The sequence below is a fragment of the Tasmannia lanceolata genome, unplaced genomic scaffold (genome assembly GCF_043159265.1).
Source record: "Tasmannia lanceolata isolate RefF3 unplaced genomic scaffold, GAP_Taslan_0.1 ptg000020l, whole genome shotgun sequence".
Classification (NCBI taxonomy): Eukaryota; Viridiplantae; Streptophyta; class Magnoliopsida; order Canellales; family Winteraceae; genus Tasmannia; species Tasmannia lanceolata.
Window position 1 is genome coordinate 15,039,278 of NW_027518697.1, and position 18,735 is coordinate 15,058,012.

An 18,735-nucleotide genomic window follows, 5' to 3' on the forward strand; every position below is an offset into this window, starting at 1 on the left:
AATCCAAACTATTCGCCTGTCGGTAGGGGTGCAACTTGGGTCGGGTTGGGCTCGGTTTTTTGATAAAAAAATGAAGATTAGAGATACAACAAATTCTCTGTGACTAATCCACGCTTTTGAATTTTTTTTTTAAAGTTGTTTAGGAAGGAAAGAGAAAGAAAAGTGGATTAAACCTCAGCGAAACTCGGGCTCAGCATAGAATTAATAGAGGGAGAACTGACCCCATTTAAAGGTAAAAGCTCGACCTGAATTCTCCCAATTTGCACTCCCATTTGTTGGACCCCAATGCAATTAGGCTGTGCCCTGAAAATCATCTTCACAGGATGATCCTAACCCTTATAGCCACCGTAATTACTTTGTGCCCTGAAAATCATCTTCACAAGACGTTCTAACCGTCCTATCTGTAGAGGGACAACACCATATAGAAACCTTTACATAATAGAGACATGGTTAGGATAATTGATGATTGCCCGAGCATGACCTATTTATGCTGCGTCCAACAAATGAATGGTTTGGATCTTTGATTAATGTGGGACCCACTATCAATGTGGGGATCTATGGATAGAAATGCAACCGTATATGCTTCTGCAGAGAGTGTTCATAATATTCTCCAATTATATACGATTATGCCTGTTGACGTTGATGGTTCAATTAGCTTTTTCATGGAAGATGGTTGCAAAAGCAAAAGCTTTTTCATGGACCCATATTATTTCTTTTATTTTGAATGACCACATACATTTATTAAATTAGAAGAGTATAGTGGATGACCAAGATGGTTGCAAAAGCAAAACAAGGAAAAAAATCACAAGAGTCTAGGTGCTAGAAAACTAGCTACAAAGGAAAAGCATTGTCAAGACCCAAAGAGTGTGTATTATCGTTTTCCTCTCTGTGACCATGATGAAGGAAACTTCTTAAAAGAGCTACATATGTCCATAATTTCTTCAATCGAATCCACCATTTGCCTTGGTAGATCAGCTATCTTGCTGCTCCACCTAGTTACATTCATGGAATCTCCAGTGCATTTGTGCTGGTATAATTAGCTCATATTAGTGTTCTTTTATGTTAGTTAGGTTAGTATAAATAGAAGAAACTTTTGTCATTTGGGGACTCTTTTTCTCTACATATTTGAGATTGGAATTGGGTTTTTTTTTTTTTTTTTTTTTGCTGCTAGTAGAGTATTTTGTTGGGAGTTCAAGTATTGCAAGTAGCTGCCCCGTGCTTTCTCTTATCTTCTTCCTTGCTACAAGCAACGTATACTTTCAAATTCAATTGCTATTTTTGTTTCATTACCTTGATCGCGCAATGAACCTCCATCTTGTTCTTGTAATTTTCTTATTGATGGCCAACCGGAATTTGAAAATGTAATAGATCTGACATTTCTTCTATCTTAGTATCTTTTTGAGCACTGAGTAGTAGATTTCAGTTATTTCTCTCTTCTTATTTTTTAGTTGTTGTGTGAATGGAAATCAGTAGGTATGTTGATCTTCTCTGCTAAGAAGACCATAACTAGGTGAGAATTTTGAATATTTGAAGAGACTGGAAACTGAGTTTGAGTGGCCCAGCTTTTCCTCTACAAGTGAGCCTATGCAATGGGCTGCCCTACTTCTCCCTTGACGAACTCTCATTTTGATTTATCTATCCTCCAAATATTCCCTGTGGAATTCTTTTACAAATTCTCTCAAAGACCTACAAATTTTTGGTAAGGATCTGTCAACTTGTCATGGACCTAAGGCTCATTGTCCTAGAACTACCCCAGTGTTCCAAACACGCAAAAAAAAAGAAACGAAAAAATCCCACCCATGGTCACGTGATTGTCCATAATTTGTTGGTTCTACGTAGCAAATTGGTAATTGCTAGCGTTCATCGCAAAAGGCATTTCGCAGGTGGTCTGTCAGAAGTGAGACCAGCCACCTCGTGAATGGAGACAACATCTTTTGTCTCCATTCACGAGGTGGCTAGTCTGACGTGCAACAGACCAGCTGCGAAAAGCCTTTTGCGATGGACCTTAGCAAAGCCCAAGCAAATTATAGGAATTTTCAACCTAAGTGCGGGTCTGTATATTCTTAGCAAAATATTTGGTACTGGAGTTTTTATTTTTTTGAAAATGGTAGCCATTATATTGAAAAAGACCAAGAAGGTCAAGTACAAAACAGATAAACTTGAAGGAGATACATTTGATTTAGGGAGTGCTGCTATGGAAACCGAGTAGGGGACATAGAGTACAACCAAACAATTCCTTTCATCCCATGCGAGGGGTAGTTTTGCCATGTAAAGAAAAAAGCCAAAAATGAAGGAACCTAAGATTGCTAACGTGCAAATAGGCTAATAGTTCCGTTGTACTCTAGGTCTCCAAATCGGTCTCCATATCATTATTCAATCTTAGAGGAATCTTACATAGTTTTTTCCTTATAATTAAATTCTTTCAATAGGTCTAAACCCCTAAATCATAGAAAGTTATAGATTTTAACTTCTTGTACATTTATATACCTTGATTTTTAGGGCAGTGATAAATCGACTCCCCAAATTGATAAATCGACTCCCCATGTGTCTATCTCTCTCCTCTTTCTCTCTCTAACCCAGAGGAGAGAGAAAGAAACATGGGGAGTCGATTTATCAATTTGGGGAGTCGATTTATCACTCCCCTAATTTTTATCATATTTTGAATATTTTTATTGGGAAATGTTTTCTATGCAATAAAAAAATGAACACATGTATATTAATAGTTTATTCCTTTTATGAATAAAGAGAGCAGCGAAACAAGGGTCAAACAAATTTCAAATCACTTCCCTCTACATTCCTCATAATGAAAATAAAAATTCAAGGTCACTTTGGTTTGTTTTCCTTGGTCTTCCAAGGAACTTATGCTTACCCTTGTGGTATAGTGTCTTCGGCATGAGGACCGGAGAGTTTTGATGTTTCCTGAAAAATGAAACTGTGATCTATTATAAATATAAAGAGTGGGAAGAATTCCTACACAAAAACCTTTGACAAGCATAGCCCTGAGCTTGCATACCTGAGACCCATTCAATTTGCATTGTTATGCTTCGTATCCTCTGCCAAAGAGGGGCATCTGTAGGCACCCTATTTTTCCAAGTTCAGACTGATAATAGTTTTTTGGCACGATGATGATTCCAATGATGAATCCATGTTATGGGATTTATGTTTACCATTGTGGTATAGTGTCTTCGGCATGAGGACCGAAGAGTTTTGGTGTTTCCTGAAAAATGGAACTATGATCTATTATAGATATAAAGAGTGGGAAGAATTCATTCACAAAAACCTTTGCTTGATCCCAAATATCATTCAAACCCGGCATAAAGATTGACCCATTCAGTTTGCAACCATAGCCCTGAGCTTGCATACCTGAGATCCTTGAGATCGAGCCCCGAAACTAGCAAAATAGCAAAAAGCTAGCCAGTTTCTGAGCTAAGTTGAACCTTTTGTTGAATTTTCATACATTTATAGGTGTATGAAATTGATTTTGTATGTTTAAATACATACGAGCATTTTAAAATGTGCGAACTTCTAGAAGTTTGATGAAATTTGCCTTTGTACAAAATTTGCATTCATATGTTCTCAGAGCATATGAAATCTATGTACGAAATTCAAACCGTAAACTAAGATCTGTAACCACTTTTCGAAATTTGTGCGGGAATTTTCCCTCCCACTTATGCCTATAAATAGGCCTTAGCCCAAGAGAATAAGGGTTGGCAGAAAAGGTTGGAATTTTTGCTAGAATTTTGGAGTAACCTTTCCCTCCAAATTTTTCAAGAAGGAAACACTTGCCAAAGCTCGCTGGAATCTGATCGGAGAATTCGCTGGAAGAATTCCAAAGGAGACTAAGGTTCTAAAGGCCTTGTCCGATCTCCTTTCTTGAATCTTCTACCGAATCAGACGTGGAGATTGATTGAGGAATCGGAGCGCCGCCGAATTTTCGTCAAAAGTACCGTTGATTTCGTTGTTCTTCTTCAAATATTTTCAAAACAGGTTCTTCTTTTTCATTCTGTTGGAATTTTAAGTTGAAAATCATCAAGATCTAGGTGAGGATCTAGAGAATTAGGTTTAACCCTAATTCTCTAGGTTTTCAGCTCAAATGTGTTAAATCTAGGTTAGGACTTCAGGAATAAGGTCATGGAATTCAAATTTTATTGAAGTTCAATGAGAACTTGTAAATTATGGAGGATTCTTCCACAATCCTCAATCACTATCAAGGGAATTCAATATAATTTGAATTCTAAAGAGATCAAATAGGAAATTCATTAGAATTAGGTTTCTAATATCTCATTTAACATCACTAGAGTCCGGATCTCAAAATTTCTAGAGAATCAAACAAAAATTCTCGAAGAAGTGTAATTTCGTATGAATTTCCAACACATTTTCGTACAAAACTATTCATACGAAAATGGTTCATATGCACAAAAGAAAAAAGGTTGCTAGTATTCCCTAAACTGCGGGGGCCTTGGAACATATGCACCCAAAAAAGGTTTTGGGATTTATCACATTTCTAGAATCTACTTTGATGCACGTTTCATTGAAGAGCTTCTTTAAAGCCATGATCCAATTGAGTAGTCCAAGTTCATGAAATAATTGTGCAAAATATCCATTGCGAAAAGATTTTGCATGACTGACTTAAAAAAGCAAGTGTTCCCAAGGTTAACCAAACCTCTTACCATGTATCCCCTCCCATCCAAAACAGATGATCCTGCATTCTCTAACTTAATTCCAAGTCCCACATTCCCACCAAACCAAACATCCTCGACATTTATCACAGCCCCTTTCATCAAACAGTTCTTGAGCCTCAGATAAGATATCCTTCTTTTCTTCTTTCTCCTCCGTTTGTTCAATTGGAATCAATGAATTGCATGAAAAACACCTGCATATAAGAGGGTTATCCAATCGAACCGCACATGGGAGGTGAGTGCATTTGGAATGCAAAGCGCATGGCTTCCGGGTACTGATTCACCAACAGCTCCTCCACAGGCAAATTGCCCACACTCCAAACAAACTTAAACACATTTGGGTACTAACTTGGCATTACTATCTGATTTCATTCCCTTCTTCTTACCATGCTTACGCCTTCACTTGCCCATCCCTCTATCCAAGACAATATCCCTGCAATCTAATCACCCAATAAATTTAGAACCTCAAATGTTATATTGTTTTTATCACGGATTTGTGAACTTCTTGATAACTGCACATAATTACACCATCAATCTGGGATATACCCCATCTCATCATTGGGAGACCCCCAAACAGTTGAACCTTAATAGGTTGAAACCAGGCTCGTGACAGAATTCTTCGTACGGAATCTGGGGGAATAGGAACACTCATATCTGAGCACAATAGATGCATTCCAACACAAAACACCAAAATAAATAAAAAAATTCAAGAAGAAGAAGAAGACAAATAATCCAAAGAAAGAAAAAATCACTAGGAAAAGATAGTGGCAAAATCCCAAGAAACTTAAGATCAGTCATAGAATTTATTTTACACAAAATTACAATTCGAATCACAACTCCTAATTACGTGAATCCCTTGTTTTAGGGTTCTTTAAAGCACAAAATTATCTTAAAACTCAAATCTTACCTCAATTCGTATTCCCGGTCTCTTAATCTTGATCTCCTTTTTGTTTCTCTCTAATCTCTCTCTAGGGCTGCAGACACAATTAGGGTTGCTTTTAGTTTCCCTATTCTCTAAAGAGTTATATTCTCTAGGCTCTGTTCATTTGCGTTCCCGAGAAAGCAAATCCCTCGAAAATAGCCTCTTTTTTCCTTGACAAGACAAAATTATGGTGTTCACTTGCTTTCTTGAGAAAGTAATAAGCTTTGGTGGAAAATGTCAAATAATGACATGAAAATTGCCAAAAATGATGTGGAAATATCTCTTTTCTCACAAGTGTGGGGAATCAAATCCCACTATTTTGGTCGGATTTGCTTTCCCGGGAAAACTAGTGAAAAAAGGTGGGCAAGCAGTTTTTCGGGAAACATTTTTCCTGCACAGTTCCTGCGCACGTGAACAGGCGCGGGAAACCTTTTCCTACACAGTTTCCCTGGATTTCTTTTCCTAATGCCACGTCAGATTCCCGGGAAACCTTTTATTTTCCTTTGCCGGAAAAACAAGTGAACAGAGCCTAAAGAGTTATATTTATAAGCTACTAAAGAGAGCCCTAATCTAACTCTAATTCCTTGTGGCAAAAATGCCCCCAATAGAGAGGGAGGAGCGAAAATTGCAATAGGGGTATTTTAAGGATATTACATGTTATGTACTCTACTCCATCTTGTCTTTTAGTATTTAATGATCGGTCAAAAGGTCACTACATTTCCCAAAAAGCACTTACAAGACAAATATGGTTGTGCTGATAAGATTTCCCAAATCAAAACTGAAATGGCTGGCGATTTCCGAGCACAGAAAATGAGAAAACTGCAAAAAATTAAAAATAAAAAAAGCCTCTGTGGGCCGTATTGTACTTTTTCAGGTCTTCATAGCAGCTCCATAAAAATAAAAAAATGTAGAGAAATTATATGATGGTGGGCCTTATAAACACATACTCACCAGTCACCATCCCATCCTTGATATTTGATCCAACAGCAGCTCACTTTCTGAGGAGTTGTTGTTGGATAAATTTCAAAGATGGAACTTCTATTGTACAACAATAAGTTTTTATAAGGCCCTCCTTCATAGGAAAACTCTGTAAATACATTTACTTATCGGTGGGAAAACTTGTAGCAAATGCCCTCCTTTTCAAATGGTTGGCGAGAAATTATATCGTGCCTTACCGTCGAGTCCTGTGTGGGCGTTACGTCAAAAGTACCACCCATGATATTTGATCCAAAAGGAGCATCTTAAAAAGTGGGTTGTCGTTGGATCAAATATCAAGGGTCGTACCGCTTACACGAGACTTTGACGATCAGGCACCGTATAAAAACTCGTGTTTAAAAGGTTCTACGGCAAAAGGTCAAGGGCTTTAATATCATTGTTTTAAGGTTTCAATCTGCCTACCACGGTCGACAGATACTGATTTTCAGCCACATTTGCTTGAGGTGCTTTACTTCCTCGAAATTTTTTCTTATTATTGTTACTTCTACAGTTTTTGGCATAATGACCTTCTTTTCCACACACAAAGCAGCTACGCTTCTTTTTCTTGAAGTCCTTATTGTTGTTTTGTTTTGGAGGGGTTCTTACTCGATCAAGACACAAGTTTGAAAAAGGTTTTCTGACCATGAGAAGATTTGGTAAGGTTTTCCTTAGAATTGAACTCATAGGCCTCTGACTTTTTCTTCTTAAAACGGTTTTCCTCTCCAGTTCTAAGGAATACAAACAGATCTTGAAGAGGGTAATCGTTTCTATCATGTAACCGTGCGTCTTGGAATTTCTCCCACGAAGGTGGAAGTTTTTCTATAATGGCACCAATCTTGATTTCCTCTTCTAGTTAATCCCCCTTGCTAAAACATCAAAAACAAGTAATTGGATCTCATTCACTTGATCCATTACTGATATACCTTCAACTATTTGATACTTTAAGTATCTTCCTTAGAACCAACAGCTTCTACAAGGTAATTTGCACTCTAGAGTTAACCACAACTCTTTGACTGATTCAATTCTAATGAAAACATCAAACAGTTGATTACTGAGACAACTCAGTATGTGACATTTACAGAAATAGCTATGTTTGTTCCTTTTCTTCTAAAGATGGGTTCTTACATGTTCTTCTTAATTTTCTAGAGTACCTTGTTCTCGCAATATGTAATCTAAATTTAAAAAGGTTAAAAAGAATTTCATTTTCTCTTGCCATTTCCCAACATCCGATCCATCAAACTTTCCGGGTCTCTCAGTTTGGGAAGTCATGGTTTATAATTCCAGAATTTGAAATCCCTACATTACATATAGAGATTTGCCTTGAGATTGTTAGAAATAATGTAATCTGTAAATTGGGGATTTCGAATCAAATCACAAATGAACAATACCTTGAAAAAGAAATCAAACCAACAGCAACAATTATGGCCAGCAGATATATCTCTAAATAAAAGACAGAAAGAAACCACTTATCGAGTTGAGGCGCAAACAAAATCATTGTCCTCAAGGAAAATCTTGCCCTCACTATGTTGAATCAACGGTGTAGATGGGCTTCCCGGCGTATGCCTCAAGGATACAACAACTCTCACTCTAAGGCTGTGCACTCACGCAGCCTGAATGCCCTATCGAACTCGCTTTATATGCGCCAAGATGCCTTGATCAGAAAAGTTTTGAGGGGAATCGCAAACAGTAGGAAACAAAAGAGAAGAACATAACAGAAAACTTGTCGCGTAAAATGATACTTTTTGTTCTATCACAAGATCCCTTTTATAGAAAATAAAGAGAGCCGTCGAGTTGAAACGTCACACACTTTAGTGCATAAGAGACTTTCACAATGGCCCATAAAAAAATCATGTTGAAAACGTGTTTGCAATGGTAAAAAAATTGATGTTTGGAATGCAAAACGAAAAACTAAACTAGGCAAAGAGAAAAAGGCCGCGCGAGCCGGGCGGCCCGCTTGTGGTACGCCCTAGCCCACTAGAGGACCCCCTCTTCCTCTTCTCATTCACAGGACATGGAAAAGAGAAACTACAAATATACCCACTTCCAGCTTCCTACCCTCAAACTTTCAATATGGGACTATAGGACTAAAGGTTTCCTAAATTGGGTAAAAATTTAAAAATGATAGAGCGGTCCACAAAGGACAAATCACAGAAAGACAAAACAAAAAAAAAACGTCATTTGTAATTCAAAATTACAAATGACTTTTAAATAAATAAAAGTCAACAACATGTGCAAGCTAGACAAAATGAGAAAGCAGTAAGAATAGTGAAGAAGACCTGATCGCTGACGGCACGTCGTTGTTCACAAGGGAGACTAGAGTGCAATTGGGACTCAATAAAAAGACTGGGCAGTTGGGGACTTAGGGGGGGTGTTTGGATACGTGGATTTAAAAAACCGGGATTATAAAATCCAAGATTTGGCTTTAAAGTATTGTTTGGATACCAAAAATCCTGGATTTTATAATCCACAAACAAGGATTTTAATCGCAAAATCCGGGTTTTAGAAATCTCTACCGCAACAAGAGATTTCTAAATTCCGAATCTTAAATATCTTGCCGGATTTCCAAGCTTCACCGGATTTCACAAGTTACTCGCCGATTTCACAACCTTCTCGCCGGATTTCACAAGCTACTCGCCTGATTTCACAATTGATGTACTACGAATCAGTGTTTCTGATCATTGCACAAACTCAACTTGATTTTTCTTTTTTAATTGGCCTCTGAGAGCTTTTTGAAAACTGTAATAATCATTGATAGGTAATTAAATAATAAAAGACAAAGATGAGTTAGTGCCATTATAAATTATGGTAGTGTAAATATCAATAGCTTTACTAATATACCATTTATAAGAAATTACAACTTAAAAACCAAAATCAAGGTTTTTAAAATCCATGTCGCATCCAAACCCTAAAATAACGAATCCTTGAAAATCAGGATATTTCAAAATCTTGGATTTGAAAATCACCTATACATTTTATATTTTAAAGTTTCAGTCTATACTCTTAATCATTGTAGCTTTCAAAAGGCTAGACAGCTTTGACCCCAAGTTCTCGTGATCCTCGTTTTCTTTGTTCTTGGGGTGTTTTGAGTTAGGGAAAAGAAAATTACAAGAGGGGGACATACTACCTTACCTCCAAACCCAAGAGAAAAACTTTACTTACTGACAACGAAGGCTAGGACTTCCCAGAGCATCACGTCTAACAGCACCCTAGATCTACTCATTAGATCCTTCCAACATATAGAAACTTCATTACTTTTACTTTGACAAGTATAGTTGGCCAAAGAAACTGCAACTTGATTTGCTTCTCTGTAAGCATGAGAAATCCGCAGCTTCAGCTCCAAGACAAGTGAAATCGACTTCTGCCAATAAAATTTAATGGACCAAGCAGGGTCTTTCTCATCATTGATTAGGTCGATTCACACTTTGCTGTCAGATTCCTCCCATATATTCACTAAGCAGAAAGCTCTGCAATATCTAAGGCTGTCCAACATGCTTCTAACTTATGCCTGCATGTTAGTACCAATGTTATAATAATGAGAGAAAGCGAAAACTACTTTACCATTATGGTTTCTCTAATGCTCTGTTTGGTTGGCTATTTTTAAGGAGATTGAGGGGAGAACATCTTCTTGAGATCTTCTTGAGATTGTTTGGTTGCCTTTTAAGGTCTTTGACCACTAGCACTGTCGGGCGACGGTCGGGTGATGTGGCGAGCTCGAGATCTTCTCTCCAAATTTCTTCAAATCAAAGAAATTTGTGGAGAAGATCTTGGGGAGTTCTTTTTGCCCTTATACCAAACCCCCCCAATATTTGCAAGACAAACCAAACAATGTTTCTTTCTTCCACCCTTAATCTCCCCGTTGACTGATCTATTTTAGATCTCCCCTTTAATCTCCCCTTTGACCGCTGGGATATAGATCTCCCAACGAATTAGCGGCATCCAAACAGAGCATAAACTCCTCTGCCACCAGCCACACCAGGGTTACCTTTGGACGCTCCAAGCCACTTAAGAAGCTATTGAAAAGCCTTTGGGCAGTTTTGTGGCTTCGAAACAATGTTTATTTTGCTAAGAGACCAAGCTTCCCATTTAGAATGTAGGCAAGAAGAGCTTAGCTAGCGAGTTGGCCCAATCTATCGCATCCTTAATGATCAGATTAATGGATTTGCCTAGGCCTTCCATTCTTCTCTCCATTTGTCCTAGCATATGAGGGTAGAACAAAATTAAGGTGTTCTCAGTGGCGTTTAGCCAGCCCCTGATCACTAGATCTGATCCCATAAACATGACGAAAGTCGGACCCAATAATCTCTTTTAGGAAGAAGCCTAAAAGTGACTTTCTTGTAAGCATTTTTCCAAACCAAAAATCTCCATCATCCGACAATTCTAGCCCATTAGTTTGCAGAGACTTTTAGTCTAGTAGTTTTTTAGTCATCTATTTTAAACCTTACAATATCCTCAGCCCCTTGTCTTGATAATGGCACTGCTTACTATATTAACCACATTATAAGCTGATTAGAAAATTGTGAAGTAAAAATTTGGGGTGCCAGTATTAAAATTGTGGTTTGCCTTAATATCTAGTGCACTAATCTGAAAATTTCTTATAAAATTTTATAATAAAAGTGATGGATGGCTCAGTTTCGATGGCAAAAGTCAATTGATTGAATTATCAGAATTCATCTATTCAATTTGATTTCTGGTTTTAGGGCCCACTCTTTTACCAGTCATAGGAAATCTTGGGGCCCGCTCTTTCAACAGATTTTGTATTATTAATTTAATTCATTTTATGTGGCTGCACTGTTGTGTTGGCCTGCAAAATAGCTCCTCTGATGGCCCTAGCAAATCCCAAATAATATTGAGATAATTATAAACCTTGCATTTACTCACATAATCTTAACAAGGGGATTGCTAGCGTCCATCGCAGAAGGCATTTCGCGGCTGGTCTGTCGCATGTCAAACCAGCCACCTCGTGAATGAAGACAACATGACGCTAGCAAATCCCTCTTAACAAATATTCCTCCCCTAATATTGTTGTGTGGGACCCATCTCGCCCCTTAGGTTTAAATCTTGTTGTAGGGTCTACATTTGTTACGAAATTGCTTAGTCATTCCCTATTATTAAAGGGAAATTATTTCAGCGCTCCAATGTTTTGATAAACATGCGCTCACGCTATTATCTTTTGGGAGAACGTAGATAGCTCCTGCTCCTAATATCTTTTGGGATATGATTTTTTCGCCGCCCCCAGGATTATGCTGCCCCCCTGTTAGCGTGACGTCATATCACGGTAAAAGGTGACGTCACGCTAAATGGGGCCTTTAATGCTTTTTGACGTCAATCCACATTAAAAGAGTGCGAATTATCCTAGAAGGGGTGTGAATTTATCATCTCTCTACAAAATAAGGCAGATAACTTTCTTTACTCCTCGGCCACACATACAGAGCAGACACTTCCAGTGAGGGATCAACTCCCAAAAGCAAAAGCACCCACCCAATAAATTTTAGGCCCCATACCTCGACAAGGGAATCAAGTTATTGTTTGATAGTGCTTTGATGATGGACATTCGTTTCTTTTCTGCCCCTTCTTTCGCTAACTTATCAGACCGTTCATTGACGGACCTCCCCATGTGCTGAAACTTGGGTTTGATCACCACTAAGTCCCAAATTTCCACAATGATGTCCTCTAACTTCAAAGGACCCCTGACTTACCACAAGCCCATGAGAGTACGTTTGAGGAATCTCCTTCGATCATTAGGGGATCAGATCTATTGGCTACGGACCATCTGAGCCCCTATAACAACGCCCTAACCACTGCTTCATTAGAATCACAAATACCGGCCGATCTGGAAAACTACAGTTGTAGCAGCCTGGTTGAATCCCGGAATTGTCCTCCAATACCTGCCGGTCTCAGGTTACCTTTGGAGCTTCCGTCAAAGTTTAATTTGATCCACCCATAAGGAGAGCACCGCAGCTTAAGTTTTAGACCTTTAATTTATAATTATTTCCCTCAAATTTATTAGTTCACTCTAAATTATGGAAATAAAAATATTCCGAGGAAAATATTTTTCCTCGAGAAATATTTTTCGTGCAACCCCAAACAGGGCCTAAGTCAGAACTAGTTTATAACTATGGCTTTTGAGCATGTTTCTATCAGGTGTAATGCCGCATGAACCAAATTTTTATGCAATTGCAAAATCGAAGGAAAACATATAAAATGAGGGAAATGATATATACGCCCCTTTTCCTCCCTTGGGCTATCCGCTTGTAGTGTAAAAAAGGTAGTCATAAATGGTTAAATGCGTTAGAGGAGGCTGGCCTAAGGAAAAAAGAGAGTGAATATATCACTTCCCTAGTACGATAGAGGGAGCTGTCCCGAGTAAAAACAAAAGGGGTGAATATGTCATTTACCTATATAGTTTGTTGCAATGTGTGAATGCAGCCATGGAGAAAGTGACTGATATGGCCATGTCCGGCAACCATGACTTTTTCTTTCTTTCTTTTTTCCATTACTTTACTCATTGGTGGTGATACCTAAGACTCTAAGAGGGCGTGAGTGACAAGATCGAGGGTCAAGAAAAGCTGAAAAAACAAGGGAAAAATAATTCTGCTCAAAATACGATTTATTTTTCCCTGTTTTTAGCCTTTTTCTCACACTCCTCCCCTATGCCCTCTCAATTCTCTTTTCCCACTCTCCTTAACCTTCTCTCATTTCATTATGAACTATTATTCCATACAAAACCATTCATAGTTGCCAAACATTTCTTAGAACTCAACATCTCTCTCTCTCTCACACACACATGCATAGTCAAGACTCTTTTCTTCTTTGTTAAGGACTCCAAACAAACACCTGAACTTGAATTGTACCCTGCTTTTATAAAGGTGACCGAACAATTATCTTCACCTACACACCTTATCTTAAAGGATAGGGGTGCAAATTGGGTCTGGTAGGTTGAGTTTTTGATTAAAATGAATTGGAATCACCCGACCTTATTTTATCATAAAAGCTCAACCTAAATTCCCAAAAATCGACCCAAGTTGCTAAAGAATTGCAATGGCCAATTGCCCAATTGTCTCGAGCATTGATCAAATTCATGCAAATTCTCCTAGGAATTGTTTCCTTTGATATAAGGGATTTGCTATGGGCCGTTGCAGACTGCATTTCTCGGGCTAGCTGTTGCATGAGAGAGCAGCCACCCCAGATGAATAAATTGAATAAGACAAAATCTGTTGAAAAGTGAGCCCATGTTGCTGCTCTCTCATGCAAAAGCCGGCCCGTGAAATGCTTTCTGGCGATGGTCCCTATAAGGGGTTTGCTCCGCGTATGTCATGTGGATGTGATGGAGTCCATTGATTAAACCAACAGACACAAGTCCAACCCATTGTCATTGGCCCCACATTGGTACTTCAATCCTAGCCCTTTGATTTTCGCATGCCATCAATTCTCAAAATCCTAGCTTGAAATTCTAGATTTTTCTCATTTTTAGGGTAAATTCAACTAAGAAAAATAGAGGAGTCCTCTTTGGATACACCAAAATTAGCCCTTATTTGCAAATAAGATTATTTTAATTTAATCAAATAATGCATGCATTTAGACTTCTTTAGAAGCCATTAATTATATCATTTCCATAACTATTTTAACTACTATTTACAAATAATTTGTTAATAAAGGGATTTGCTAGGCTATTTTGCACACTTTTAAGTTTTAACTACTATTAAGAATGAGATAGCTTGGAGAGCAAGAAAGGAAACAACTAGACATTAAAGAAAATCTTCATAAATGAGAAAGCTTGGAGAGCAAGAAAGGAAATAACTCCAAAGACAAATGAAAGATTAAAAATGGGGTGTATTATCCTATAGTGGGGCGAAAAAAAAATCTTCTTTATTGCCAATAGCTGTTTTTCATTTTCTGTTGCATTTATATACCTTGCATTGATTGCTTAATAATTCCACTGACATATTTTGATAATTGCACTGGCAGCCAAAGTTTATTACAGTTCCCAAAAAGCTATGAAAATTCAATTGAAGAAGAAAAGACAAGCTGAGTTTGTGCATTTATTAAAAACTTTGTAGTTCCAACTATGCTTTGATAATTGCACGACCTATCTTGTCTTTTATTATTTAAAGACCTGCCAAGACTCAAGAGTTATTACACTTCCCGAAAAGCTCTTGAAGAGGAAAAGATAATGATCGGTCATTCGTAACAAGTTCCCCAAAAGCTCTTACAAACCACTTGAAAGGAAAAAAAGCTCTTACGAACCACTTGAAAAGTAAAAGATAGGAAAAATGACCAAATGAAAGGACTTTCTACTGACTATGACATATGAAGAGGGGAGACTTGGAAATAACCAATCTATAGTGATGGTGACTGGTTTGCAAGGGTTTAGAACAAAAATACCCTCATTTTTAAAATACCGTCACCTCTCTCTCTCTCTCACTCTCTCATGGGATGATCCCAACCATCAATTAGAGGGTCACAATTCCTCTCTCTTTCTCTCTCATGGGATGATCCCAACAGTCCATTAGAGGGCTCTCTCTCTCTCTCTCTCGTGGGATGATCCCAACCGTCCATTAGAGGGCCCCAATGCCCCCTCTCTCTCATGGGATGATCCCAACCGTCCATTAAAGGGCCACAATGCCCCCCTCTCTCTCATGGGATGATCCCAACCGTCTATTAGAGTGCCACAATTCCTCTCTCTTTCTCTCTCATGGGATGATCCCAACAGTCCATTAGAGGGCCACAATGCCCCCCTTTCTCTCTCTCTCGTGGGATGATCCCAACCGTCCATTAGAGGGCCCCAATGCCCCCCTCTCTCTCATGGGATGATCCCAACCGTCCATTAAAGGGCCACAATGCCCCCCTCTCTCTCATGGGATGATCCCAACCGTCTATTAGAGGGTCACAATGCCCCTCTCTCCGTCCATTAGAGGGCCACAATGCCCTCTTTCTCTCATGGGATGATCCCAACCGTCCATTAGAGGGTCACAATGCCCCTCAGGTTCGTGCAACTCTCTTCGGTATCCTCTTATTCTGAGTGAACCTCCTCTCACAGGTTGGTAGTATCTCCCTTTCAGTTGTTTAAACCCCTAAGTTTTTTAGAAATCTATGGTTTAAAGCCTTAAAGTTTGGTTTAAACCCCTAATTTTCCCCAAATTTTTCACAGATTATTGGTTTAAACCTCCAAGTTTGGTTTAGAAATTTAGTTTAGAAAACCCTATATTTTCCCAAATTAGTTGAGAAAACCGTATATTTTGGAAAATCAGTTTAGAAAACTCTATAATTTTCCCAAATCAGTTTAGACTCAAACCAATAAGTTATCTCTCTCTTTCAGTTTGGAAAATCAGCAACTAAAACCCTAATTTTTTTTTAGAAATCTATGGTTTAAAGCCCTAAAGTTTGGTTATGTTTTTTAGAAATATATGGTTTAAAGTCGTAAAGTTTTGTTTGAACCCCTAATTTCTTAGAATTATATGGTTTAGAGCCCTAAAGTTTGGTTTAAACCTCTAATTGCTTCCAATTTTTTCACAATTTTTTTTCGACCCACAATTACGGGCAACTTTTTCCCGCCGATGTATTCAAATGATACCGCATCCTTTACAAAGCCGTCGACGTGTAAGATAAAAGAAGCTCTTCGTTCTACCGTTCTTCTGTTTACACAAAATTAAACCATTGTCAAAATAACCAATTGAAAAAAAATCATTCCAATTAACAAATAAAGCAGCCATTTTAGAATTATGCACAACTTCAACCACTACTAAATCTCCATAAAACAACATAAACCACTACTAAGACAATTCGGGCCACTTTTAAACACTCTAGACTACTACTAAGTCATGACAAGGAAATATGAACCACTGCTTACCCTATATAAACCACTTATAAATTCTATAAACCACTGTTAAGCCAATATAAACCACTTATAAACACTCTAAACCATTGGTAATCCTAAATAAACAACTTATAAACACTCTAAAACCACTGGTAAGTCTATATAAACCACTTATAAACACTCTAAACCACTGATAGGGTTATATAAACCACTTATAAACACTATAAATCACTGATAAGCCACTCTAAAACCACTGGTAAGTCTATATAAACCACTTCTTACCCTGTATAAACCATGTATAAACACTCTAAACCACTGATAAGCCTACATAAACCACTTATAAACAGTCTAAACCACTGATAGGCTTATATAAACCACTGTTTACCCTATATAAACCAGTTGTAAAAACTCTAAACCACTGATAAACCTATATAAACCACTTACAAACACTATAAACTACTTCTTACACTGTATAAACCATGTATAAACACTCTAAACCACTGATAAGCCTACATAAACCACTTATAAACAGTCTAAACCACTGATAGGCTTATATAAGCCACTGTTTACCCTATATAAACCAGTTGTAAACACTCTAAACCACTGATAAGCTTATATAAACCACTTATAAACACTATAAACTACTTCTTACCCTGTATAAACCAATGATAAACACTCTAAACCACTGATAAGCCTACATAAACCACTTATAAACACTCTAAATCACTGATAGACTTATATAAACCACTGTTTACCCTATATAAACCAGTTGTAAACACTCTAAACCACTTATAAGCCTATATAAACCACTTATAAACACTATAAACTACTGCTCACCCTGTATAAATCATTTATAAATCCTTATAAACCAATTATAAACACTCTAAACCACTGGTAAGCCTTAATAAACCACTAATTACGATTATAAACCACTACGGAGGATTCTTAACCAAAGAAGCTATATAAACCACTTATAAACACCCACTTCAGTACCGGTTTATGGTAGTGAAATACTGGTTAAACTTAAGAAATTAGTGGTTTACAGAAAAATAGCAATGATTATAAAGTATTTAAAGTAATTTAAATAAGATTAAATAGTGATTGAAGGCTTTCTGCAATGGAAGACAGTGGTTTAACATGGAAAACTTTCATTCAAGTTTATAAACATGCCTTACAATGGAAAGAGAGGGGAGAGGGGTAAAAATACACAACTTTCCATTAAATGGAAGCTTTCTGCAATGGAATGGTGGTTTCTAGTGAAGATTTTTAAGATTTCCAAATCCAATAACGTTTTTTTTCAATATTTGTTGAAAATGAAGGCGTTGTGCAATGCAATGAAGGGTTAGGAAGGCTTTTACATCTAAAAATGAGGTTTTCAGTAATAGAATGGAGCTTTTGGCATCTAACAATAGAGGTTTTTGGGTTTCAAAAATGGAGGTTTTTGGGTTTTTCATACGTACGTTTTTTTGGTAGGTGGGAGGAAGAAGAAGAAGAGGGAAAAAGGTGGGTTTTGGGATTTGTTTTTCTCTAAATGTAATCATTTCAAAAAGGTGATTTGATAGGGGGGAGAGAGAGAGAGAGAGAGAGAGAGAGAGAGAGTCAAGGGCATTTTAGTCATATGCACTCTTGATTGGTGATTTAGAAAACACCCCTCTTGAAATGTCATAGTCAGTAGAAACCCCTTCTATTTGGTCATTTTCCCTAAAAGATAAGCTGGTCTGTGCAATTACTAAAAGGACAGTGATAAATCGACTCCCCATGTGTCTTTATCTGGGGGACTCGATTTATCACTCCCCATAATGCTGATATCATTTCCCTTCATAAAAGGCAGAAATTATATGATTGCCCGACCGTCAAGTCCTGTGACGGTGGTACTTCAATAGAAAGGTTTAAAATTTCGGTTTCGGTAGCGGTTTCGGAGCAAGGAATTTCAAAATTTCGGTCAAAATCTGATATTAAATTTCGGTAAAATATTAAAAAAACAGTTTTTCTCGTCAAATTTCGGAAAAACTGAAATTTTGACTGAAATTCTAAAATTTCGGCCTAAATAAATGATCGTTTCGGTTTTGGTCAATTTCGGTGTCGGCATCGAAATTTAAAACCATGTTCAAAAGTACCACCCTTGATCTTAGATCCAAAAGCAGCCTCTTAAAAACTCCTTCAAAAGTGCCACGCTTGATATTTGATCCAACAACAGCAGCCTCTTAAAAAAGAGGCTCTTGTTGGATCAAATATCAAGGGGTACCGATTTGGCGGTACTTGACGGTCCGGCACCATTTAAAAACTCTATAAAAGGAAAGAAACAATTAATTGAGAAATTATATGGTGGCCGCCCTTTACATATA

At 37.7% G+C, this 18,735-nt stretch overlaps 1 long non-coding RNA gene across 1 annotated transcript; it reads right to left on the minus strand.

The window, feature by feature from the left end:
- Positions 1–2,702: 2,702 nt before the first annotated feature.
- On the minus strand, positions 2,703–5,707 carry LOC143855059 (uncharacterized). The gene is made up of 3 exons (XR_013237675.1): positions 5,587–5,707; positions 3,014–3,217; positions 2,703–2,919 (listed from the first exon to the last, which is right to left on the minus strand). It is a non-coding gene; the product is annotated as an uncharacterized LOC143855059 (long non-coding RNA).
- Positions 5,708–18,735: the final 13,028 nt, after the last annotated feature.